Source organism: Girardinichthys multiradiatus, chromosome 14 (genome assembly GCF_021462225.1).
Source record: "Girardinichthys multiradiatus isolate DD_20200921_A chromosome 14, DD_fGirMul_XY1, whole genome shotgun sequence".
Classification (NCBI taxonomy): domain Eukaryota; kingdom Metazoa; phylum Chordata; class Actinopteri; order Cyprinodontiformes; family Goodeidae; genus Girardinichthys; species Girardinichthys multiradiatus.
In genome coordinates, this window is record NC_061807.1 from 24,259,805 (window position 1) to 24,284,062 (window position 24,258).

Here is a 24,258-nt window from a genome sequence, read left to right on the forward strand (position 1 = left end):
TTATATAGTAAATGTAAAAATGACCAAGTGTGGGCAATATAAAACAGGAAGTAGTCAAGCTATGCAATTCAATTCAATTCAGTTTATTTATATAGCGCCAATTCACAACACATGTTGTCTCAAGGCACTTCACAACAGTCAGGTTCATACATTCCAATTAATCCTAATCATTGAACAGTGCAGTCAGAGTTAGTTATTTATTCAAATTGGAGAGAGAGAACAGAGCAGAGACACAAAAAGAACAAAGAAGCACTGATCCAGGAGTCCTTTCTATGGGAAGGAAAAGTAAATGTTAATGGATGTAGCTCCTTTAGTCATTTCACCTAGAAAGAAAGAACAGATAAACTCTGAGCCAGTTTTCAAGGTTAGAGTCTGAAAGAGAGCACATATAATTAGTTACAGTAAAAGCTCAGTCAATTTCCATGTCTAGGAGAGAGAAAGGGTTAAACACTAAAAGACAGGGCCATGTGGATCATCGGTAGAGGGTGAGCATTAAGTTGTTGCCAACAGAAGCTCGGACGATTCCCCTCTCCAGAAAGGTGTCACAGGTAGAAACAGAGTCAGGCCAGGTGTAGTTTCTAGGAAGAGAAAAGGGAGAGAACATAAAGTTAAAAACTAAAATAACAGCAACAAATGCAAAATTGGAGAGTAGGGTGGTTCTGTTTTTTTTTTTTTTTGATAGAAAAAGTGTAAATAAACGTGGGTTTCAATCTTTGTGTTTTGAGCTCATTAGTGGAGCACACAGGATGAGTGATTGGATGTGATTATGTATTGTTTAAATGTAATTAGAATTACTGAAGTGATTAATAGGCCACAGGGATGATTGAGGGGATGAACGCTGGCTGGATCCAGCTGGAGATGCGGTGCAGCTGGTAGAGATCTCTGAGGTCATCAGATGAGTTTGAAGATTGTGGCCGAGCTTGGGTGTAATTCCTTTGAGCTGAGATCACCTTAAACTCATTGTAACACCCTAGTCTGAAGCAAGATGCAGATGGGACAACTCTGGTAGGATAAGATAAATATGTCACAGCTTTAAACAAAATTCTCTTGTTTGTTGTTTATACTAAATATGGCTCCAGGAAGAAACGGATTAGCTACCTAGCAAAGGGATTTATGCCTCTTAAATATATTCATATTTTGCAATTTTGCAACAACAAACATCAATATATTTTACAGAGACTTTATTATACAGATCAACGCAAAGTAAAACATAATTGGGAAGTAAAAGGAAACAGATAGCTTTTAATTACTTTTTTTTAAAGCTAAGAAGTGTGCTGTCTTTTGTATTCAGCCCCTTTACTCTAATACTCCTAAATAAAATACAGTGCAACTAATTGCTGCTATAAGTAATCTAGATTGCAAATAGACTTCAACAATTTGACATTTATTCTCAGTATAAAAAAAGATGTTCTGAGAACTGTTTTAATATAGAAACAAAGTGGACCCAAAATGCAGAAGTATGCTCGAAAACTGAGAAATCTTTAAAGCAAAGGCCCAAGCTTAAAGGAACCAGAATCCAAAGCCAAAATACAAATTCAAGAACAAGTTGCAAAAACATAATAAAAGTTGACAACAGCAAAGGCTCTAAGTGAGATGTATAAATACATGGTGGATAATTAATGGAACACAAAAAGTTTATTAACAGTAAGGAAGCAGCTGAGAGGGATCTAAGAAACTGGAGCAACTTTGGGAAATTAAGGAAATGGATGGCTTGACTGGTAATAAACTCTCCATAAATAACATGCACCGTGAAGATAGTGAGGAAATACACTAATCTTAAGAACAATGTAAACACTGATAGTTTAATATTGACAAGAATTTACTCAAAATGTGGAACCAAGATACAAGATACAGCAAGGACTAAATAGGCAAAACCCTGAGAACAACAAAAAAGGTATTAAAATAAGGACTCAAAGTACTTCTTATGAGTAGCAGACAGGTCAGGGATAAAGTTGTGAAGAAGTTTAATGTGCTGTTAGGTTATAAAACAACATCCAAAGCATTGATCTCACAGAGCACTGTTCAATCCACCATCTGAAAATGGCACACTACAAATCTACCAAGGTAGGCCCATGGTAGCTCTGAAGGAAATAAATAAATAAACTGAATTGAATTGGAGGAGCTGCAGCTCAGGTGGGAGAATATTTATGGAGGAGCAGAAAGAAGTGAATCATTCTTGAAATATGTCTCATTTGCTGTTTTATTTAGAAACATGTGAAAGAAGGTGCTCTAGTCAGATAAGATCAAAATTAAATTGTATGGTCTATATGGCGGACATGTCTAATTAGACTGTTTTTTTTTTTACCTGCCACACCTAATGACATTAATTTGCTAACAAAAAAAAAAAAAAACATAAGTAGTCTATATTTCCTTGATTTAACCGAATATTTCTCAGCTAGGCTGACTTTTTTTAAGGAGTAGTGAACCCTTTATAATGGAAAAAAAAAAAAAGAATTTCTGTTAAATATTGTAGTCACAGGGCTCACACAGAATGTAATATCACAGGTCTCCTCGCCAGCTTCGGGCAAAAAATACGCAATATACTGAAGTACTGGAGCCTTTGCAGCAGCATGTTGTCTAGGGATTGCTGCTAGGTGGAGCCCGAGTATACGGTGAGAGCGGCAGTGCACATCCATGCTCTCCCCTCACCTTTTCACTGGCGCTCCAAAACCGCCTTTGCTTTTCATACAGATTTACTCCCAGCCAGCGCGCACAATGGGTTTGTCATAGTCGCCGAGAGCGCAGTTTTCATCGGACCGAAATCACCAGACTTGGAACATTTTTTTTTCCTGAAAGAAAAAACAAAGCCTCTTTCCCCTTGTGCTTTTAAGAGTCTTCTGGATACTCTTTTTGTTGTTGTTTCTCTTTTATTATGACCGGTGAGGTGCCGCTCTTCCAGGTTTCACGGGACGTGATGTAGCCCCAGTACAGGAGGGACGATTTGCATTCAGGGATGTAAAAGAGAGAAGTGGGGACAGTGTTCGTGGATGCAACCCGAAGGAAAAAGCCTGCTTGTTGTGTCCCCCCCCCCCCCTTCCCACACCCCTCTCCGTCCCTCCCGCTCCCCGGATTCTGGAGCCACAACCAGACTAATTCATAGGATACTAAACCGAGCGGCTGGATTCGCTGTTCTGTCTCCTCGACCCCATGAAGTCTCCACGCACGGTGCGCAACGCCTGATGAGGACACTTTTTTTTTGGTCGGGGGAGAAATTAACGCACGCTTTAAATCCGAGCGTGTGAGCCCTTCATGTTCACCGGTAATCTCCAAACACAGCGCGGTAAGTGTGGCGTTCCTCTGCATTTTGCTGGTGCGCGCATCCACTATTATCCTGCAGATTCAGCTTAGGGCGATAATGATGTCCACGAATGAAAGCCTGCAGCGGCGTCAGAGGCGGTCTGTAATGTTAAACTCGACTATCAATTACTTCAAACTGGGACATCTGCGCGTGTTTCTTTTTTGTGGAGAAAATCAGAGCCGATCAGCGCGCAGGATGGCTATTGATCAGAACCAATAAAGGGATTTCAATTTCAGTCTCGGACCAATTCACCCGACCTCTCTTTCAGCGCCTGATTCGAATCCAATCAATCAGAAATGTTGCTGTTCTGTCTTCGCAATTCACACAAAAACAAATGCTACTGTACAAAGAAGTTTGAAAGCCGGATGCATAGGAGGGAAGTTTTTTTTTTTTTGCCTTCAGTTCTGTGAGATGCACCTGACTCTGAAAGGCTTTGTGTCTTTGCAAAAAGGTGCTCGAAGAAAATGCAGGCCTGAGCTGTGCAGCAGCGTCTGGATTTTTTATTAAAGGCTAAGAGTGTTAAGTATAAAAACTGGCCTGCAGTGCATTCGGCATGCAGAATCGACATATTTCCACTAAATGCACGACTCGTCACTGTTGAGTTGTTTACATCCGCCTGCTTTTAGCAGGAAATATCCGCTACAGTCAAAGAAGCATGAATACTGCACAGCACGCATCATTATTTAATGCACAAACAGAAATAGTTGCAAATGGCTCTATGTTTAGTGACATACTGGAGGGGGGGGGACTTCAACTTTATGAGACCCCACTGTTCCAGATCCTTCTACCCTTGTTTCTTTCAATATCAAAGAAATAGGGGTCATCAAGATGATCACTTGGGTGTCGTTTTCCTTCTTTTCTGCCAATTATGGATGCAGTTCCTGGTTGCATCCTTATCTGACAATTATGACTATGATATACAGGACTGCTGCACCATCTGTCATATATTGCATATAGGTGGATTTTCCCTCAAGCAGATGATACACATTCGCACAGCCTTCACACACACACACACACACATACACGGCTTGCCTCTCCACCGGCAGTGAAAAACCTTGACTTCTCCCCAACCCTCTTGGGGGAAACTCAAGGGGACATTTGATGCTCTCTGACTAAACTGTTAAGCCAACCTGCACTTTGTTTTGTCTCATCCGTTTTGACTCAGCTTTAAGTGCTGCTCCTTGAGGAATATAATCTGGGTTGTATTTAATCTAACAGCGACTGAACCCAGAAACGGGTGCGATACCTGATGGGAAAAGAACAACAAAAAAATAAAAATAATTGCATCCTCGCTTTTTTTCTTAAGGTTAGTTAAATATGAGCTGCACTGTATTCAGTGAATTGGGCATCTTAAGGACGTATGTTTCCTGGAAAATGTATGTACAGTAGCAGAAGCTTGAAAAGGTTAAACATAACTGCCACAGTAGGGATGGATGATATGGACTAATGTTCTATCTCGGTATTTCTTGGTATTTATGGTGAAAACAATAAATATGACACTCAAAACCTAAAGTAAAATAAAAAATAAAAAAAAACACTTTGTTTTGGCAATGTACTCACACACACTACTTTAAAAGATAGAACCTACCCATTTATTAGGGCCAGCTACTTCATAATACCTGCTTTTAATCACTTTTCAAATATATCGATGTTTATTTATGCTCTCATGAAACCAACAGTGGAAAAATAGTAAAAGTAACAATTCCAAGTAGCTTATTGTTATCAGGATAAATCAAAATCATTATTACAATATTTCTATCCTCAATAACAACAGATGATACGATATTACCAATTTCTTGACCATTATTAATGGAAACACTGCTAATCAGTAGAGGATCTTTGTACTGTTTGCTTAAAAATATTTTGACCTTTAAGCAAATTTATGTCATCAGATTGACAGTAAAAACAGTCACTTTGCTTCAGGTAGAAATAAAGTAAAAAAGGACAGATAAAAGCTAAAAATTCTATTATAACATACATTTTAAAATTAATTTAGCTTAATCATAGATCAACAGGGTGTGTGTTGTGGGACACACCACACAATGTTATTGTTACTTGATTTTGTTTTCCAATTTAGTGAGTGAGCACCAGCAGGTATAACTGACAGCAACGCTTTTCGTCGTGACGGTTGTCACTAAGAGAGGAAAACTTAAAGTATCAGTGAGGTTTTTAAAAATGAAGTCAAAGGAAGTTTCTCGAAAGGACGCTGCATTTTCTGCAGAGGCACGTTAGTTGAAGCTGGCACTTAAAAGTGTGAATGTTTGAGTAAAATCAAACACATCACTTCTTCCCTGTTTCTACAAGTTTTTTTTTAATTCACTGTAAAAGCTGTCTTTTTTTTTAATTTAAAAATTATCTAAACTCTTAACCTCAAATTCAAAAAAAATCCTTTCTCCTAATAAGACATGGTGTAATAAACGTCATTAGGCTGTCTTTTGTTTTTACTGTGACTTTTATATTCCTGCTCAATTGTGCATTACAATAATGCAGGTTAATCTTGTTGGCCTCTGAAAAAAGATATTTTTCTTCCCTGGATTGGAGAGATAGCGTCTTCCTTCCACTCTCTAAATCTCTTGCCATTGTTTTGATTTGTGTTATTTTAGACAAGAAAGAAGCACTCAAATTTGTGGTCGCCATGTGAAAAGAAACAGGGGCTCTCACACAGATTTTATTAGGTTAGGATTGGGCTTGAGCTTTATGGTTTATACGATATAGCTTTACATATACATTTGCATAATTGCTTTTTTCCACTGAGTCTCTCAGGATGCTTTCATTGTACTGTGGACATCTTTGAAAATGCTTTGTTCAAACTCAGTTGGTAATACTGTGATGAAGATTGCCACCATAGGTTTAATGCTGTGTTGATTTGACTTGGAAGTTGGAACTTGGATCTAGGAATTACATCACACCCAAGTTGAGAGTAGATAAACCAATGGGATTTGCTCATGGTTGTGGTGCTAACAACTAGAATTTAAACCAGGCAATAACATTGAATTTCTATTAATTAGAATATTATCAAAAAGTTAATTTATAAAAAAAAACAAAAAAACATTCAATTTCTCCAAAAATTTGAAGATTAAATAGAACTGTTAAAAATGAATTTCTTTATTAAAATGATTTTTAATACAGAAATGCTATGTTATGGCCTCCTTAACAGAGAAGACTTTTGGCCTGAAAGGTGTCCAGCAGACAGTCACTACAAGGCATAAAAGGTCATAGCTAAGAAGCTGGCTGGACAGAGTTTCCGACAATTTCAACGAAAAGTTGAGTGGAAGGTAGCAGAAAAAGGTGCACAAGCAATGGAAATAACTGACACCTTTAAGGATTGTAAAGCAAAGCTCATTCAGGAGTAATGGAGGAGATTCTTTTGGCATGGTCTGTGACTGGAGTCAGAGCTTCTTCATGCTTCCCTCTGCTGACAATGTATGGAGATGCTGAATTCATTTTCCAGCTGGACTTGACACCTGCCTACACTACCAAAAGAACCAAAACCTACTTTAATGACCATGGTATTACTTTACTGGATTGGCAAGCAAACTGGCCTGACCTAAACCACATTGACACTCCACAGAGCTTTGTAGATGAGAGACACAAGAGCCAACAATGCACATGAGATGAAAGCTGTAATTAGGGGAATTTGTGCCTCCTTAAAACCCCAGCAGAGTAACAGGATGATTTCTTGTATGCCACGCTGCACTGATGCAGTGATTCATGAAAAGGAGGTCTGGCCAGAAAATGTGTGCATATTCTAATGCAGTGCATGGACATGCTTTTCAGTAGGCCAACTTTTCTGTATTAAAAATATTTATTAGTCTTATACAAAATGTACGTTTTTGGTGAAGCTGAATTTTGAGGTTTCATTAGCTGTAAGTCATAATCACCTAAATTGACAGAAATAAACCACTGAAATATGTCACCCGAATTAATTTATGAGTTAAACTAATAAATAAACCTTTGCATGATATTCTAATTTAAATATTTGATTTGAGTCGGAGATAGCAAAAAATGATGTTCAAACTCCCCATTTTTTGTTTTTTGCCTTCTTTTTTATTACCAGCTGGCAATTACTTCAAAATGAGATGAAGTGCAGCAATTCTTGTAAACATTGTTGGTCTCTATGGCTACCATTCAGCAGGCACTTTCTTACATGTGGAAACTGCAGCATTGCCTGCTTTCATACAATACAGTTCATTCAATAACAGGCAGTCAGTACTTGGTGTACTGGTCTGCTTTGTATAAACTGGAATTTCTTTCAACTGCAATAGTGGATTTAAAGAAAAATGGTCATGGACAGAAAATGTATTGACACACACACAGACTGCTATTTATTCAATGCAAGTGTTCCTTGTGATTGCAAGCTCAAAACCGCTGGAATTTACAGAACTGTCCACTTGCACATTTCAGCATTTATTTTCCCTGCAGCCAGCTGTCTCTTTCAGTACATAAAATCCTTGAAGTCTCCCAGAACAGTACATTACTGTTCTTAGAAAAAAGTCCTCTCTTCTTTTCCTTTTATTTTTTATTTTTTTACACTTATCACTGGTGGCACAGTCTGAGATGCTTGACAAATTAGAAAATGCGTCCGGTTCAGAAGAGAAGCGGTCCGGATTCAGATGTGCTGTCTAAATGATGGATTTTTAAAACTTATTTGACAGTTGAATGGTTGTTTATCCCTGCGGCTGGATGCTGACATGCTAAGCATCATACAGATATCTTCAGAGAGGGGGAGATGACAGCTTATACTGCTGGCCGACTTTGTTCCTGTGAGCTTTAAAATGACAGGAAGGTGATGGAATGACTGAAATATTCCAGTTTATGCGGTTCCATACATAACTTATGAACTTGTAATGTTTGCCTCTTAAAAAAATAACAGAGGGAGGTCGCTTGGTACAGTGTATTCCCTTTCCTTTTAGGTAAATGTCACCCACTGCTAACCTGAGGCCCCTGGTCTTTCCGTGACTGCAGCTGTCATGCTGTTAGGCGTAAGGCAGGTCACTCAGCTGGGGCCCTCATTCTGGCAGGAATGTCACACAAAAAGAGAAGCAAGAGCTTGAGAAAGGAAAGAAAAAGAAGGCTTGTGGCCAAGAAAAGGTCCTCAAGGTGCAAGACTCTCAACACTTTGCCTGCCCTGTCTCATAAAGAGCTTAGACACAAAGGTTCTGACACGCGGTTACACAACACTCTGAGCGTTAAATTGTAGGAAATGGGGTTACACTTTAGATGAAGATTTGATAAGAAGAACAGGCAATTTTTTTTTTGAAGGGGGTTACGGGTCTCTTCACTGACCTAAATGTTTGTAAGCCATTAATGTGTAAAAATCTAGAAAAAGCAAAAACAAAACACAACAAATGCTGCTGTAAGAAGATAAAAAAATGGAGTGTAGTGTATGCTGGCACAGTTTGAGTACAGCTTCTTTTATAGAAAGGTGATTGACACATGTTTTTTTGTCAGAGCCTTGAATCATAAAAAGAGCTATTTGAAAAATGTGTGAAATGGGCTGTAAAAATGCAACTGACATGAGTGAAGAGAATTTTCTACAGATGCACTAATGTCAGAGGTTGTAAAAACCTGTGCATGAGGCAATTCGTGCTTTTTGCGAAATAGTGAGAAAAATCAATGGTGTCTGTTTGTCTGACGTTGAGTAAACTTAATATTTGGTTCCAGAAGTATACCTGTAATGATTCCTACAGATTTATGACAAAAGAAATACGGCGCAACTGGTCATTTTTTTAAGGTGCAACTCAAATTTTGGATAGCAGTGCCAGTTCTTGCATGAATTCTTCTTGGGCCTCCCCACACACACACACACACAAAACAAAAATCAGAAATCACTGTATAATCATTTTGTCCATGTTTGATCAGTCTAAATAATGTGCTTTTCACATTTCTATCAATATAAGGTCATTCTAATGCCAAAAGAGCAAAGGAAATGCTCTTCTTTGTGTGTCATAAATTGTGTTTTAATGCGTCTTTAAGAGTAGAATAATCGAAATGATGTTTGACCAGTCTAAATATTAAACATTTTAAACTAGAGATGGTCAATTGCAGTGAGGACTTGTGTAACAAAGAAGTAGAAAAAAGCCCTTTATTGCTGCAACAAATCATAAAGTATGAGTAAGAAACCAATTTTAGTGCCACAGTGCAATCATTTCTTATAGTTTTTATATTACGGTGGGGTGACTGTTGCAATTTATTGAATATACAAATGAGAGAGAAAGAAAACATGTTTGGTGTATAGGGTCTGATTACCTATTTTCTGATTATTATTATCATTCCTAGTGGTGCCCCCTGTGGTGTGTTGCACTTGACAGAAAGCCATATTGCATATCATTAAAAACGCTTGAAACTTTGTTATAGAGCAATAAATGGTGTGGGTTTGATTGGTTTCTTAAGCATTCACGCCTTTAACTCCTTAATTGTTTTAATCTTAGCTGAAATGTAACATGTCTGTTTATTTTTAAGCTTAAATAAGTTAACATTTTTTGTTTGTTTTTGATGGAAAGCTGGTAGATTAGGTGAATTTAGGTTTTGAGTGCAGATACAGCTAATTAATGCTAAAGCTGTATGTCACAATTGAAGATAAATCTGATTCTGCATTTCTTACTTAAAAGAGCAAATGCAATCATAAATCTTTTAGAGTTTGTCCTCAGCAAAGAAAACCCACAAGAAAGGTTCTGGGAGAAATGAGAAGTGCTTAAATCTGTATATAATAATTAGGATAGTAATATTTATGAAAGAGATTTCCAATTTAGCCCTGCTTATGGCTATAATATAATATGGGTATAATATTTGATTATAATTACTTTTTTCTCTGGATTTCTGAGGATAGTGGAAAGGTATGGAAAAAGATGTAAATAGTTGTTTTAAATTGTGCAGAAGAAAATTTATTGGTTGCTTGTGATTTCCATTTCGTTTTTGTTGCCATTCTTTTGCAGCTGAATTGGCAGTCTAGCTGTATTGAGAAACTGTAGTGGCATGTCAGATTCATTTATGCTTTTAATTTCAGCAAGCGCCTGCAAGGCTGGTTTATTGTCAAACTCAAGTGCATGCATTATCATGACTTCTACCATTGCTTTAAGAAATTGTTCTGTTTTAGACTGCACTCTTAATTATCTGTGAGACACCCTTCCACCCTTGATTTGGCACTTAAACTGTCCTTTGGGGGGTCAAACCATTTAGCAGCTAAGATTTTAATGCAACCTCTTCAGGCAGTGATAAAAAGTCTGCATGAGTGCAAAGCATTAACAAGCGTCTGCAGATGTAATTGCATAGTTCAGAAGCAATGATGATTGCAGATAATGACAAGTGTACAGTAAAGCCACCTAGTCTGTTGCCCTCCAAATCACTACAGCTATTCTTTAAGATTATATCTGAATGCCAAAGAAGCATTCTGTAGAATATTGTTAACACTGCTCTTACAAATGGCTTGGGGAATTGCATGTCTAAGAGTAGAAAAAAAAAGACAAAGTCTCGCCCGGAGTGCAGATATGGACTCAAAAATGTCAACTTAGCATTTAGAGCAAGAACAGCCGCTCTTACAACCCCATTGATGGTGTTAAAAGCTGACCAAAAGCTATCAAACTGACACAGCCCGACGGAGCCGCAGTACATCAATCTCTTTACAACACTGTAAAATCATTTACATTTGTCTATCTGCAACTTACAATATACTGCCAATATTTATTTCACTTTTTTTTTGCTTTTTATTCATGGCTTTCTTTTGTATTAAAAGGCCTTTTTTCTTCTGCTTATTCGTGAACTTTAGTCCAGTGAAGAGAATTCAAACAAAGATGCAGTGCTTCTCTGAGGCACAGCTCTAAAAGAAGTTAATTTATGGCCTGTTTGGGAGGCAGGTTTTGGCTTGAATACTTAATAAGGAGGTGCACCTGCAGCCGCATACAAATGAATGGAAATGACGGTTAGTATTTACGCCTCCCAACCACTGGGACCTCCTGATCTGACCGCTAATTTGCCAGCAAAGAGAAATAAAGATAACTTTCTTGTTTTCAGGCTGCAGGTTTCAGGTGCGTAGCATTTTTTGCACCCTCTGTCTTTGTGATGTTTTATTTTCCCGTCACCGGGATTTGTTGGTCTGATAATCACTGTACCTCTTTTGAGCATGAACCAATTTGGGGTCACAAAATGACTTCAAGTTATTTTTCTACTGCATTTTTCATTGTGATTTAATATCCATGCATAGCCATTTTTCAGCTTTTTATCAAGAAAGTTTGGTATTTGGCACTAACTAATCCACCCGAGGGACCTAAGGGTCTTCCACCCCTGCTATTTCATTGGAAGCCTTTTAAAGAAGTGCATAATCTAAAAACCAGATAGTTCTGAGGATGTTTTAGTATTATTTGTATGTATAAAGAAAAACTGATGCACACTTCTTTCCACCATTCTTTAACCTTCAATTTCAGAGGAGCTTCTACAGGAACAAAAAGGATGAGTGCCTTGCAGAAATGTTGATCACAGTATCATGCTTGTCGTTTTTGAGTTAAGATATGTAAAACATTCTTAAAGTCGTGTGGTATTGACAGACATTGAATTTTTATGAAAGTACATAATTAAATAACTCATAATCTATTGAACCTATCTACTGGATGAATTGTTTACCCCTGCGTTGAGTTAACGTTGCAGGGGTAAACAATGGAGGGAAAAAATCAACATGGAAAATTAACACCTTGACTAAAGATTGCAGAAGACAAATCAAATCCAAACAGAACCAATTAGCAAAAATTAAGTCCAAATTGAATCGATTAACGTTAACTGGCTACTGATTAGCTAAATAAAAATTAAACATAAACTCCAGATAAAATCTATCTGGCTATTTATTACTATTCTTTAAAAGAGAACTTAATCGAAAGTAGATAAATCAGATTAGAAACCTAAAAGTTGTTAAAAGATTATCATTCTGTGACAAACCAAAAGTAAATTTATTTTATAGAATCTGAATCAACTTTATTGGCCAAGTTATTGAGCACAAACAAGGAGTTTGACTTTGGTTTTCATCACATTAATCGTGTGTCAACATCAGTCCAAACAACAACCACATTGTGTAAAACCAAATAAACAGGACAAGGAACAGTATGTACAAGTGTATGTGTGTTTTTTTAATGTGTATAAAATGTGGAAGACAGGTTGTGATAATGCAAGTATGATTATTTTTTTTCCAGCAGAGTAACTGTCTACTCTGGCTGTAAGGTGTTCATTGGTGTCAACAGAGAGACAGCCTGGGGAAAGAAACTGTCTCTGTGTCAGGTGTTAAAGAACTCTGTTGCGCCACCCGAAGGCAAAAGTCTAAATAGTTTGTGACCAGGATGTGAGGGATCTGCAGAGATGTTAGATGCCCTTTTCCTGATCTTAGAGCTGTACAAGTCCTGGATGGAGGGAATGTCAGCCCTGATGATCCTCTTTGCAGATCTAACTGTTCTTTGCTGTTTGGACCTGCCCTGTTAATTTGTCCATAATAATGTTGTCCCTAGTTAAAAATTAAAACTCTAATCTGCATAAACCACCTGTGCTGGTGGGCCAAATTTGTATCATATTGTAATTGCTGTCAGGGCCACATAAAATCATTCCAGTTGGCCTCAAATGGCCCCCTGGCCGCCCTTCGAACACCCCTTCTGTAAGAAGCCCAAAACTTCAAGGAGGGGAGTCGTCACAAGTGACTGATCCTCGAGTCAGAAGTTAATTTTGCTAAACTTTGGACAGTGAGTTGACAGTGGAGAAAGAAAGGAGGGGAAGCGGAGACTGTACTATTACTTTAGGCAGCTGATTAATATGTTTTCAAATAGATGGATTTACTAACAATGACAGTTTTATCGGTTCCTTATGAAAACTGGTGTTAACCTTGCATTTATTTTGTTTTTGGTACTGTAAAGAGAGCACACTCATCTTGCATTAAACTCACAGGATCTCCAAAATTAGGTGCAGAAGTTTAACGTCTTCACTTATACTTGCGACTTAGACCAATCTAATCAATGATATAGGATTGGGTTTAGGCATGTGGGATGTGATCTTGCAGGGCTGCCTTTTCAAGATTCTGTTGTCGTCACTTTCAGAGAGACGATGCAATTCAAATGCGTGCACCACTATTGCACTTCATCTCACGCCGGTAACGCGGCAGCAGATCTATGCTTCCAGTGGTGTATATAAACTTTTCTGCCAGGCTGTTGTTGCCTCTGAAGTGGAAATGACTGAATTGATGCAGTGTCCCGGCGGAGCAAACATGTTTAAATGACAACCCATTTTTGTCTCACCTTGAACCTAATTGACTGCCTGAAAGCTAGGGTTTGGAAAGTGCTGACAGAGTGTGCTGCAAACACTGGCTACCTTGTACTGTATTTAGACCTTGAATCACATTCACATTTAACAATGTGGAGACTTCTTAAAAAAGGTTTTGCTGTTCAAGCCTTATTCTCATCAGACCACAGTATCAGTTTTGAGTCGCAGTAACATTTGTAATTTCCACATGGTAATGGTTGTGATAGATGGATAGGTTGGGGTCCCTGTAATGTTGTATTTTAACCTCAGGGAAACAGAAAATCATGGATTAGTGTGTAAAGTTTCCTATAAAACTCAAAATATCAACAGTTACATTCATCAGAAAGAAAAAGGAGTTCAAACTTCATTTGCTTTAAAGATATTTTGAAGGGATGCCAGTACATTTTTCACTACAGATGTTGTTTAAAATAATTATTTTTCTTTATCTTCATTATTCATTTTGTCAAGACTCAGTAAATCAGTTTACATTAGAGTTGGACTTTTTCCTAATGTTTTGGTGTGAGATTATGCTGCTGAAACAAAAAAAATATAATTTTAAGGTTTCTTTTTTATCAGGGAGTGATAATATATTTCTGTTCTAATATTTAGTCACATTTCTTCGTTTGTTCTGTGTGTCTCTTGTGGACTGGCAATCTGTCCAGGGTGTACCCTGCATCATGCCCAAAAACCACTGGAAATGGGCACCATACCCCTACAGGGATAAGCAGGTATAGCCAATGAACGGATTTCTTGCATTGTGTTGAACTATATAAAGCTTTCCCATTTAGGGAGTGCTTGTTACCAAATAACATTACAAAGAGGTTGATGGCTCAGGTGCCTCATGACAGCTTGAGAGCTGGGTGGTAGTTACACTGTCTGTCCCCCCCACCCCCAATTTTACCCTGTTCCGCCATCCTCCACGCTGACTTCTTACTTTTACAGAAATCTGGCCTGTGACGCTGAGCTGCGATGATGCAGCGGTGGCAACTGTGGGATTTCTTTGATATGAGCCGCAAGACTGTAATCAGTCATTATGTCAGAGACGAGCCCGTGAGCCCCGCTCCAACTCATTCAGCCAAATAATAAGCAGCAGATAACGGCACTGGCATGCAGGCTGCAGTGGAGCCCCCGCGGGTAAATATCAGGAAACCAACAAATGGAGAAGGGGGAGCGTTTTTTTCATCTTATGTGCATACTCAGGGATGGTCTTATATGATGAATTTACAGATTAAATCTATTTATATCATTTAAATTTAAAAAAAGGTGCAGTTGTTTAAATTGAGTACTGGTTTTATGTTTTATCAGTTATTATTTGTTAGGAGGGGAAGTGTCTTAGATTCCATGACGAGAGAACGGTTCTCCTGCTCTTACAGCATTTGGTACTTTGAAGAACTGCAGATAGGATAGAAAGCATCCAAGCATTCCTTTGTGCATGTGGATATCAGATGATGTTCTGTTGAGGAACAAAAGGCAGGGACCAGTGTGATGCTCAAACTGTATTATAACCTTGAACACAATGCCCAATCTTCATCAATCAGATATTTCCATACACTATATAAAAGGACATGTAGCCTTTTTTCTCAATGTCTGATATTAAATCAGACTAAACTATTCCTGTATTGGGTCATTTGGTATTACTAATATTATCTCTATTTGCTAAATGCTAGAAAAATGGGAGACAGGTTTTGAGCTTTTGGTTGTTTTACTTTCTTCAAATTCTCAACTTTACATATATTTTCATTTGGTAAAATTGCCATTTAAACAGCATGACTTGTGTCAAATGTTTTGGGTATCTTCTCACAATTTTCTTACAACAGTTTGCTGGAATTGTGGCCCATTTCTCATGACAGAACTGGTATAACTAGGCCAGGTTCGTAGCCCACCTTGCTTGTAAACACATTTTCAACTCTGCCCATAAATATTCTATGCAATTGAAGTCAGGAGTTTTTGAAGCCCACTCCAAAACATTGACTTTGTTGTCCATAAGCCTCTTTGTAACAGATCTGGCAGTATATTTAGAGTCATTGACCATTTGAAAGACCCATTTGTGCCCAAGCTTTCTCACTGACATCTTGAGGTGTTGCTGCAGCATATCCACTTATTATTTTTTTCCATCAGTCCTTCCTGCTGCACAACATCCCACAACATGATGCTGCCACCTCTGTACTTCCCCATTTGGGAGGATGTTCACAGGCTTGCAAGTTCCCCTTTCTTCCTTGGAATTTCTCAATGGTGATTATAGCAAATTACTCTAATTTTAGTTTCTTATAACCACAGCAATGTCTCTAACAGTTAATGTCTTTGTCCCCAAGTGCATTTGTATACTGTAACCCAGCTTTTTATGTTCTTTTGGAGTAATGGCTTCTTCTTCTCTGAGTGGCCTTTCAGCTCTTGGTGGCAGTAATCTGTATGCAAATGTCTGAATTTGAAGAAAGTTATAGAAATTCTGTTGAAAATGTTCTCCCATTATTTCCGCATTTACTATAACAAAATAATAAAGTAATAGTAACAGACCTAAAAAAGAAAGTTTTATTGATTTTATGCCAGGCAGTGAGGAGAAGGTTATGTGGATTTTTATTCAATGTATGCAACTAAAGCTGCATTATACGAGGAAAACCCTCATTGAACCACCAACTTAACATGGTGGAGGGGTTTAAGTGAAGAGAGTGGCTGAGCTGTCCTCTGATCACCACCTGGTGGTGAGTTGGATCCTCTGGAAGAGGAGAAAGCCGGACAGATTTGGCAGGCCCAAGTGCATAATGAGGGTCTGCTGGGAACGTCTGGCAGAGCCCTCGACCAGGGATGTATTCAACTGCCACCTCCGGGAGAACTTTGACCAGATTCCGGCAGATGTTGGAGACATAGAGTCTGAGTGGACCGTGTTCTTCACATCTATTGTTGATGCTGTTGCCCATAGCTGCGGCCATAAGGTCTGCAGGTGCCTGTCGCGGAGGAAATCCCAGAACCCGGTGGTGGACACCGGCAGTAAGGGACGCTGTCAAGCTGAAGAAGGAGTCCTGTCAGCTGTGGTTGGCTTGTGGGACTCCTGAGGCGGCTGACGGGTACCGTGAGGCCAAGGGTGCCGCAGCCCGGGCTGTGGCAGAGGCAAAAACTCAGGCCTGGGAGGAGTTCGGTGAGGCCATGGAGAAGGACCACCGGTTGGCCTCGAAGCGATTCTGGCAAACCGTCCTGTGCCTCAGGAGGGGAAAGCAGTGCTTCGCCAACGCTGTTTACTGTGGGGGTGGGAAGCTGCTGACCTCGACTGGGAACAATATCGGGCGGTGGAAGGAGTACTTCAAGGATCTCCTCTATCCTGCCATCACGCATTCCCTGGTGGAAGCAGAGGCGGGGGACTCGGGGTTGGACTCTTTCATCGCGCAGGCTGAAGTCACAGAGGTGGTTAAAAAGCTCAAGGGTTCATGGGAGTTTGCCCAACCAGTCCACATGTCTTTTGTGGACCTGGAGAAGGCATTCGACTGTGTCCCTTGTGGTGCCCTGTGGGGGTGCTCCAGGAGTATGGAATTGGGGGCCCTTTATTAGGGGCCATCCGGTCTCTGTAGAAGCGGAGCAGGAGTTTGGTCCGCATTGCCGGACCTGTTCCCGGTGCATGTTGGACTCCGGCAGGGCTGCCCTTTGTCACCGAAATCCTGTCCATAATGAACAAGTTATTAACAGGATTTCTAGGCGCAGCCATGGGACGGAGGGTGTCTGGTTTGGGGACGAGTGGATTTTGTCTCTTCTTTTTGTAGATGACGTGGTCCTGCTGGCCCCCTCTATCCAAGACCTACAGCATGCAATGGGGCGGCACTGGGGAGTTCAAGTATCGCGGGGTCTTGTTCACGAGTGAGGGAAGAATGGAGCGGGATATCGACAGACTGATCAGTGCGGCTGCCGCAGTAATGGGGGCTCTGTGCCGGTCCATTGTGGTGAAGAGATAGCTAAGCCGTAAAGCAAAGCTCCAGATTTACCGGTCAGTTTATGTTCCTACACTCACCTATGGCCATGAACTTTTGGTCATGAGTGAAAAAACGAGATCCTGGATACAAGCGGCTGAATTGAGCTTCCTCTGTCGAGTGGCCGGGTGCTCCCTTAGAGATAGGGTGAGGAGTTCGGCCATCCTGGAGGTGCTCGGAGTAGAGCCACTGCTCCTCCACATCGAGAGAAGCCAGTTGATCCAGTCTATACTGGATGCCTCCTGGACGCCTTCCTCAGGAGGTGATCCAGGCACGTCCCACCGGGAGGAGGCCCAGGGGACGGCCCAGGAGACGCTGGAGGGACTGTCTCTTGGCTGGCCTGGAAATGCCTTGGGCTCCCCTCGGAGGAGCTGGAGGAGGTATCTAGGGAGAGGGACGTCTGGGTGTCTCTGCTGAGACTGCTGCCCCCGCGACCCGGTCCCGGATAAAGCGGAAGATGATGAGTACTAGTACTATACGAGGATACGAACATATGATATGCTATTATACTGTTGAATGTTGCAATAGCGATATGACTTGCAATAAATAAATTATAAAAAAATGTTGATGGTTTTCCACTTTGGGTTCAGAGCAAACATACACCTCAGAAAATGAGTGGTCTTTCCAGCTACTAGAAAAATAAGTTGGTTTTCCTTCTCAACAAAGTTTTACTAAAAGCTTTCCGGCTGCCATCTTTTGCTTTAGCACTGAAACAACTTAGCTGTAGTTTCTTAATGACTGCTCCACCTTACCACCTCTTAACCTTCTAAAACCATTTTTGCTGCACTGAACAAGTGTCACCAAGTATATTACAGGCATAGAGAGGTTGAATTCATGTTATTTAAAGAATAGATAACACTTATTGCAGTCTAGGCAGTTCTTCATAATATGTATTTTCCATACAGTGACATTGTTATACTGATACATTTGCAACATATTGTGCAGCTTTTATGCTAACCTTTGTTCTGGTTGTGAAACCACAAAAAGGCATTTGGACCACCTTAGAAATTAGACAAGCATAGAAACCTAAATATATGATCTAGCCAAACCTGAACTCATTGCAGATTCTTTAAAAACATAACGGAGGATTCTTGGTTTTCCCTATCATATTGCTAAAATCTTATCTTAACCTCATTCTTGTCAACACAGTTTCACCTTCTTTCAGAAGTTGGGTGTATAATTTCAACCTAAGTAATTTATTTACAAATGACATAAAACCAAATTTGTTTAGTTCCGTGCCTTCCACCCACCTATCTCACAGAGGTTTGTCATTCCATAACAACAGTCAGAGCTTCCTATTGTCTCTCTTCAGCATGGTGGTATTGACTGGCTCTGCTGGTTGAGTGGTGCCATACAACATCCATACATCATCTGGAAGACAGAGTGACAGACAGTGGGAGCTGAGATGTCAGATCTCTCTCTTCAGGCTCCTGACATCCACTCCCTTCCTGTTCCCCACAGTGACACCCCATCTGACTGAGACTGCATTGATAGTTGCGGCTCTGCCCACTCCCAGAACTCACCAGCATCAACTAGTGACACCGTTGTAAAATAAATTACCCCATGGAGGATGGTAAGGGCATAACTTTGCTTCCATTTAATGCTTTTGGAGCAAACCGCCGTAGAGATATAAATGGTATTTAATCATTTACAGCGTTATTATAATTGGCTGACTACTCCATGCATGCACAGATTGATAGCTAGATTAATCTCATCAAAATGTTAAGCTTTTATAATCTTCTCATAGACCCCTTTTAACCCTCTCATACATAATAAATGCAGCTAAAAGTCAGGTTCACAAAGAGCAAATAGCTTAACAAGATAGCATGCTTTTGTAGTTGGGAAAATATGAAAGTGCAGCATGACACTGGACTATGAGCTCATACAGGTCACCGTAGGTCGACACTTTATGGAATTCCTGCCCATAATGATTAATAAGGTTGGTGTAGTCATTGCCTTGCAACATATCAGTGGAATGCAGGAGTGAGGCAGTTATCTGTAATCCAGTTTTATAACACCTGCTCCAGCAGTTTCGTCTTTTCTTCCTGGTACAGATTGGGAAGAAACTTTCCCGGTTTCCCAGCTCCCAACATTTGGCAGAAGGAGTCCTGTCGTCACCCGTGAACTCTGTAAAGGACTTGACTTTTGTTTTCTTATTTATGTTTTTCTGACATTCCCGAGTGTCCCCCTAAGCTAGAGCTGTTTTAAAACACACCTGGATATTCCCTTACAGTCGCAGTGGAGCAGATATAATGGGTTCAGCAGCTCGGATGCAGCCGTGTCTCACAGGTAATTTGTTAATTTCTGTCTTCTCAGCTGGTGTTAGCAATTGTTGGACGCCACAGTTTTCAGGTGTGTAAAAGTGATTTGCACCCTTCATCTTGCTATGTTAGAAAACACAGAGCTACCTTAACGGATTACAATGTCATAAAAACCAAATTTAATTCCAAAAATAAATCTTAGATATTATATAGATTGATTACACACATTGTGATATTATTTTAAACATTTATTTCTGTTCATTTTGATGATTATGGCTTACAGCTAATAAAAACCAACAAAAGCCTAATAAAACAAGATTTTTAATAACAAAGTACCCACTGAAAATTCTGTATTCTGTATGCTTTCAATAGGTCGTCTTTTTTTATCATGAATTTTTGCGTTAATGCAGCCTGGCACGGGGATGATCAGCCTGTAGATCTGCAGATGTTGTTGAGGAAGCCTAGGTTGCCTTAATAGCAGCCTTCAGGACATCTGCCATGTTGGATCTGGTGTTTTTTATCTTCTTTTTTTTACAATATTCTGTACGTCCTGTATGGGGATTTGTACAGACCAGTTTATTGGGCAGTCCAGCACAGTGACACCATGGTCATTAAATCACATATCGGTACTTTTGCCTCTGTAAGCCTTACTCATTCAATTTATCTAAAATAAATGTGTTAAACAGGTGACTCATGTGTAATGACTATAAAATGTGTGAATTACACTTTTTTAAATTGAATTACTAAAATAAATTAACCTTTCAATGATTTTCTAACGTATTTTGATCCACCTGTAGGCAAGAAGAAACAGGCTTTGTTTGACTTTCTGTTTGTGTTGCCAAATTGAGTTGGGATTTCACAACAATTAAAACATTACCACTACGTTCCCCATCATTTGGTTTGTTTTCAGCTGTCTAGCGTCTGTTCGCAGCAAAAAGTTTTCTTATGTAACCGTATAGTTGTGAGTAAACCAATCTTTTATTTAGAGAGCCTGAGACCTGCTTAAGGGATTTCATAACAATCCCAAGAGAAGCCCTTTTCCTCAAGCTGACGAGGAAAATTGGGATTGGAAAGTCCGTTGAAGCCACTTTTAATTACACTGGCAGCGAAGGTTGAAACTGAGCAGGAATGAAGTGCTTTTAATGGATCGATTTTTCTTTGCATCTATGGATGCCTGGAAAAGAGGAAGAGACGGACGCTAACTTCTTTTTTTTTTGCTGCATTGCAGGGAAATACAGGCTTTTTTCCATTTTTATTTTTCCCGGTCTGTTTACCGTTTAATACAATGAGGGCATCTATATCAAACCATGTTTCTCATCTAATTAGTAAATGCCACTAAAAATTAAAATGGAGCTGGGCCAGGTCTGGAAAGGGGCCACGCAAGCACTTTGTTTTGATGGAGTTTTGATGGTTTTTGTTATTTGTTATGACATCGGAGTAACTTTGGGCAGTCATCCTTGGGGCATCCTATGATGTGGGTGAGGATGTGTGAGAAAACACATGGGAAAAGATCATCCTGTTCTTATCCTGCAGGTCTGAGCTGTTGATTCGTACCAATTCCTGTTTTGCTGTTAATCTGGCAAAATGTCACCTTCACCTGGGTTTTATAGAATGGCTGTCACCTCGATTACCTACAGGAGATCTGTCTGCTCATGTGGATGACTCCACACTACAAAGAAAAAGATCAGTTACTTATGAAACAACCGCCATCTTTTGTCTCCCAATCACACCAGCAGATGCAAAAATTTGTCATGCACAAGAAACTGCACTCTGCCAACTATATGTCTCTGTGTGTCTGCCACTGTACTATAACAGTTTGAGGTGTTTTATCCATACATGTCAGCAATGACATTTGAAATAGCCTGACCCAATAAAAGAATGCCTTGCAAAAGCATCTAAACGTTTTCACATTTTTTCATGTTGTAACCAAAAACTTCAATATGCTTAATGTGAATTTGTGTGTTTGACTTAAACACAAAGTAGTACGTAATTGTGAACTGAACAGAAAAGTGATGCATGATTTCAAGAAGTTTTATGAATAAACATCTGACGAGGCATGCCCCCTTTACTTTGATATCTCTACATATTATCCAACCAACTGCTTTCAGAAGTCAACCAGTTTGGAATATAGAATCCACCTATGTGTAATTTAGACACAGTATGGATGCAGCTGTTCTCTGAAGGTCTCAGAGGTTTCTTAGAACATTAGTCAAAAAATAGCATCATGATGAGCAAGTTTGCCATAAGCCATGCAGGGGGACACAGCACGCATGTGGAAGAAGGTGCTCTGGTCAGAAGTTGAATCTTTCTCCTACATGTAAAACACTGTGTAGCAGAAAACTAACACATCATCGCCACAGTGACTTATGGGGGTGGCAGCATTATACTATGGGGATGCTTTTTTTTCCAGCAGGGACAAGAAAGCTGGTCAAAGTTGACAGGATGATGGAGGGAGCTCAATATAGGGCAGTCCTGGAAGAGAACCTGTGTCTGAAACTCCTGTCCTCGAGGGTCTGTGTTGTATAATCGTGTCCCTGGTCCTGCACACCTGAATCTAATAGGTGAATTCTCAGCAAGCAATAAAGTCCTGCAGAGCCACGTCAGTGATCTAATTATTTGGTTGTTGAAGCACGGTCATTTCTAAAATCTCCAGGAGACTTGCCTCGAGGTTTTAAGTTTCCCTCTTCAACAGGACAATGACTCTAATAAGACTGCCAGAGCTGCAGTGTAATGGTTTTGATAAATGCAGATTCCTGTGTTGGAATGGCAGACTCAGAGGTGAATCCAATTGAGAATCTGTGGAAGACTTTAACCTATGTTCACTCACTGTACAATCTGGTTGAGTTTGAGCCATTCTAAATGAAGAACTGGAAACCACACATCATTTCCCTTCGACTTCACAAATATACACTAATTTGTGTTGGAATACAATCCAAATAAAGCACTGTGAAACAGCTCAAGAGGTGTGTATACTTTTGCAAGGCAATATATATGCTCGAAATCCTAGTGCTGACTTGCAAATGACCTGTGTAACAGAAACCAGAAAATGTGCAGTGCAGACTATCAATATATTTTGTAGCAGTTACTGAAAGGTTTACTATTGAGAATCCTGCTATACTGTTACCTCAGCTGGATAGCCAGAATGAGTTATTATGCTCGGTTAAAATGAACTGGACCCCCAAGTTGGTAGAAGCCAAGAAGGTCACAGGAATCAGTTTACCTGCTCTGGGAGCCGATAACAAACTTAGGAGCAATTTCTTCATTTCTCAGCATCAGCAGAAAAACAAAATTAGGTTTAAGAATTAATATGAAATAGATTCTCAAAGTCATATGACAACAACAGGAGCCCCTGTTGGCTCCCATGGTTAAGATCTGAGAAGAGCCTTAACATAAATTCAACTTTTGCAATAGTATAAGTTCAAACTGGAAAATGTAGAATTTAAATTGAAATAGATAGATAGAGCCACACTTAGTCTTCACCTATTATAGTTTACAAGACTGGAACACACAGAGATCCATCCTGAGTACTGGGTCGTCCCTTCTGCTCACTTCTCTGTATGTTTTTTAGTATTTAGCGGAGGTGGGACCAAGTCCGTATTTTGCAAGACACAATTAAGTCTCAAGTCTTTTCACCCACGTCTCGAGTCAAGTCCAAGGGCGAGTCCAGTCAGGTCTAGGCATGCAAGTCATTCCAGTTGCAGTTCTAAACTTTTAATTTTGAGTCTTAAATAAGAAATTTGACATAAATAAATAAAATTATTTATTTTTTAAATGTATTTTAATGCTGATGTTGCTTTACAGCAAATATTAACCATACAAAAAATAAAATCCGGTAAATAATACATGAGCAAACTGATCCATAATAAAGAACAATCGGACATTTATAAAAATGAAAACAACTGCAATATTGAATGAGTAACATCAGATTATTGAAACAATAACTCTTATTTAGTTTTCAGCCCACATGTTTTCCTAACTCAGATTTCTTTTTTTGATCACCTTGTAATTTGTGCAGGCAAATTAAGTTATACATAATTTAACTTAAACTGGCAATTCAAAATACAAATTTGCATGTGGGAAAATAAATAAAAACATATAAATTCATAAAAATATTTTTTTTAGCATAAGAGCATTATTAAACTATAACACTGAAGTATTGCTAACACTGCATTTTGGGCAAAGAACAAATTTTTTGTGGGTAACCCACCTGTTTGACATGAAGGGGAGGATGGTATATTAAAACTTACATACATACTGGGTCCATCACCCAAAAATGGCCAACGTTTTATGGCAACTCTGGCAGCCACTACTTGTTGTCGATGCCGCTGGCAGCACTTTCTCCATGCCTGCTATTAAAAATCAGTCTGAGTGCTTCAGTCTGAATTTAAAATCTTACTGAAAGCAAATTGACATAATGGTACAAATTTATGCAGTGCAGCCGTCTACCTGTTGTTTAGGTGATGCCAGGTGCAGGCCTTTT

General features: G+C 39.4%; 1 protein-coding gene across 15 annotated transcripts in view; it reads left to right on the forward strand.

The window, feature by feature from the left end:
- The first annotated feature begins 2,695 nt into the window (after positions 1 to 2,695).
- The window catches only part of LOC124880236 (adhesion G protein-coupled receptor L3-like), a 357,339-nt gene continuing 335,776 nt past the window's right edge, over positions 2,696 to 24,258 (forward strand). For 6 of the 15 annotated variants that reach the window (XM_047385204.1, XM_047385208.1, XM_047385209.1 and 3 more), the window contains exon 1: positions 2,703 to 3,280. The gene's annotated coding sequence lies outside the window, so the exon portion shown is untranslated. Of the gene's footprint in view, positions 3,281 to 19,559; positions 19,807 to 24,258 lie in introns of those variants that run through there. The other 9 variants (XM_047385210.1, XM_047385211.1, XM_047385212.1 and 6 more) reach the window with 4 other exon arrangements.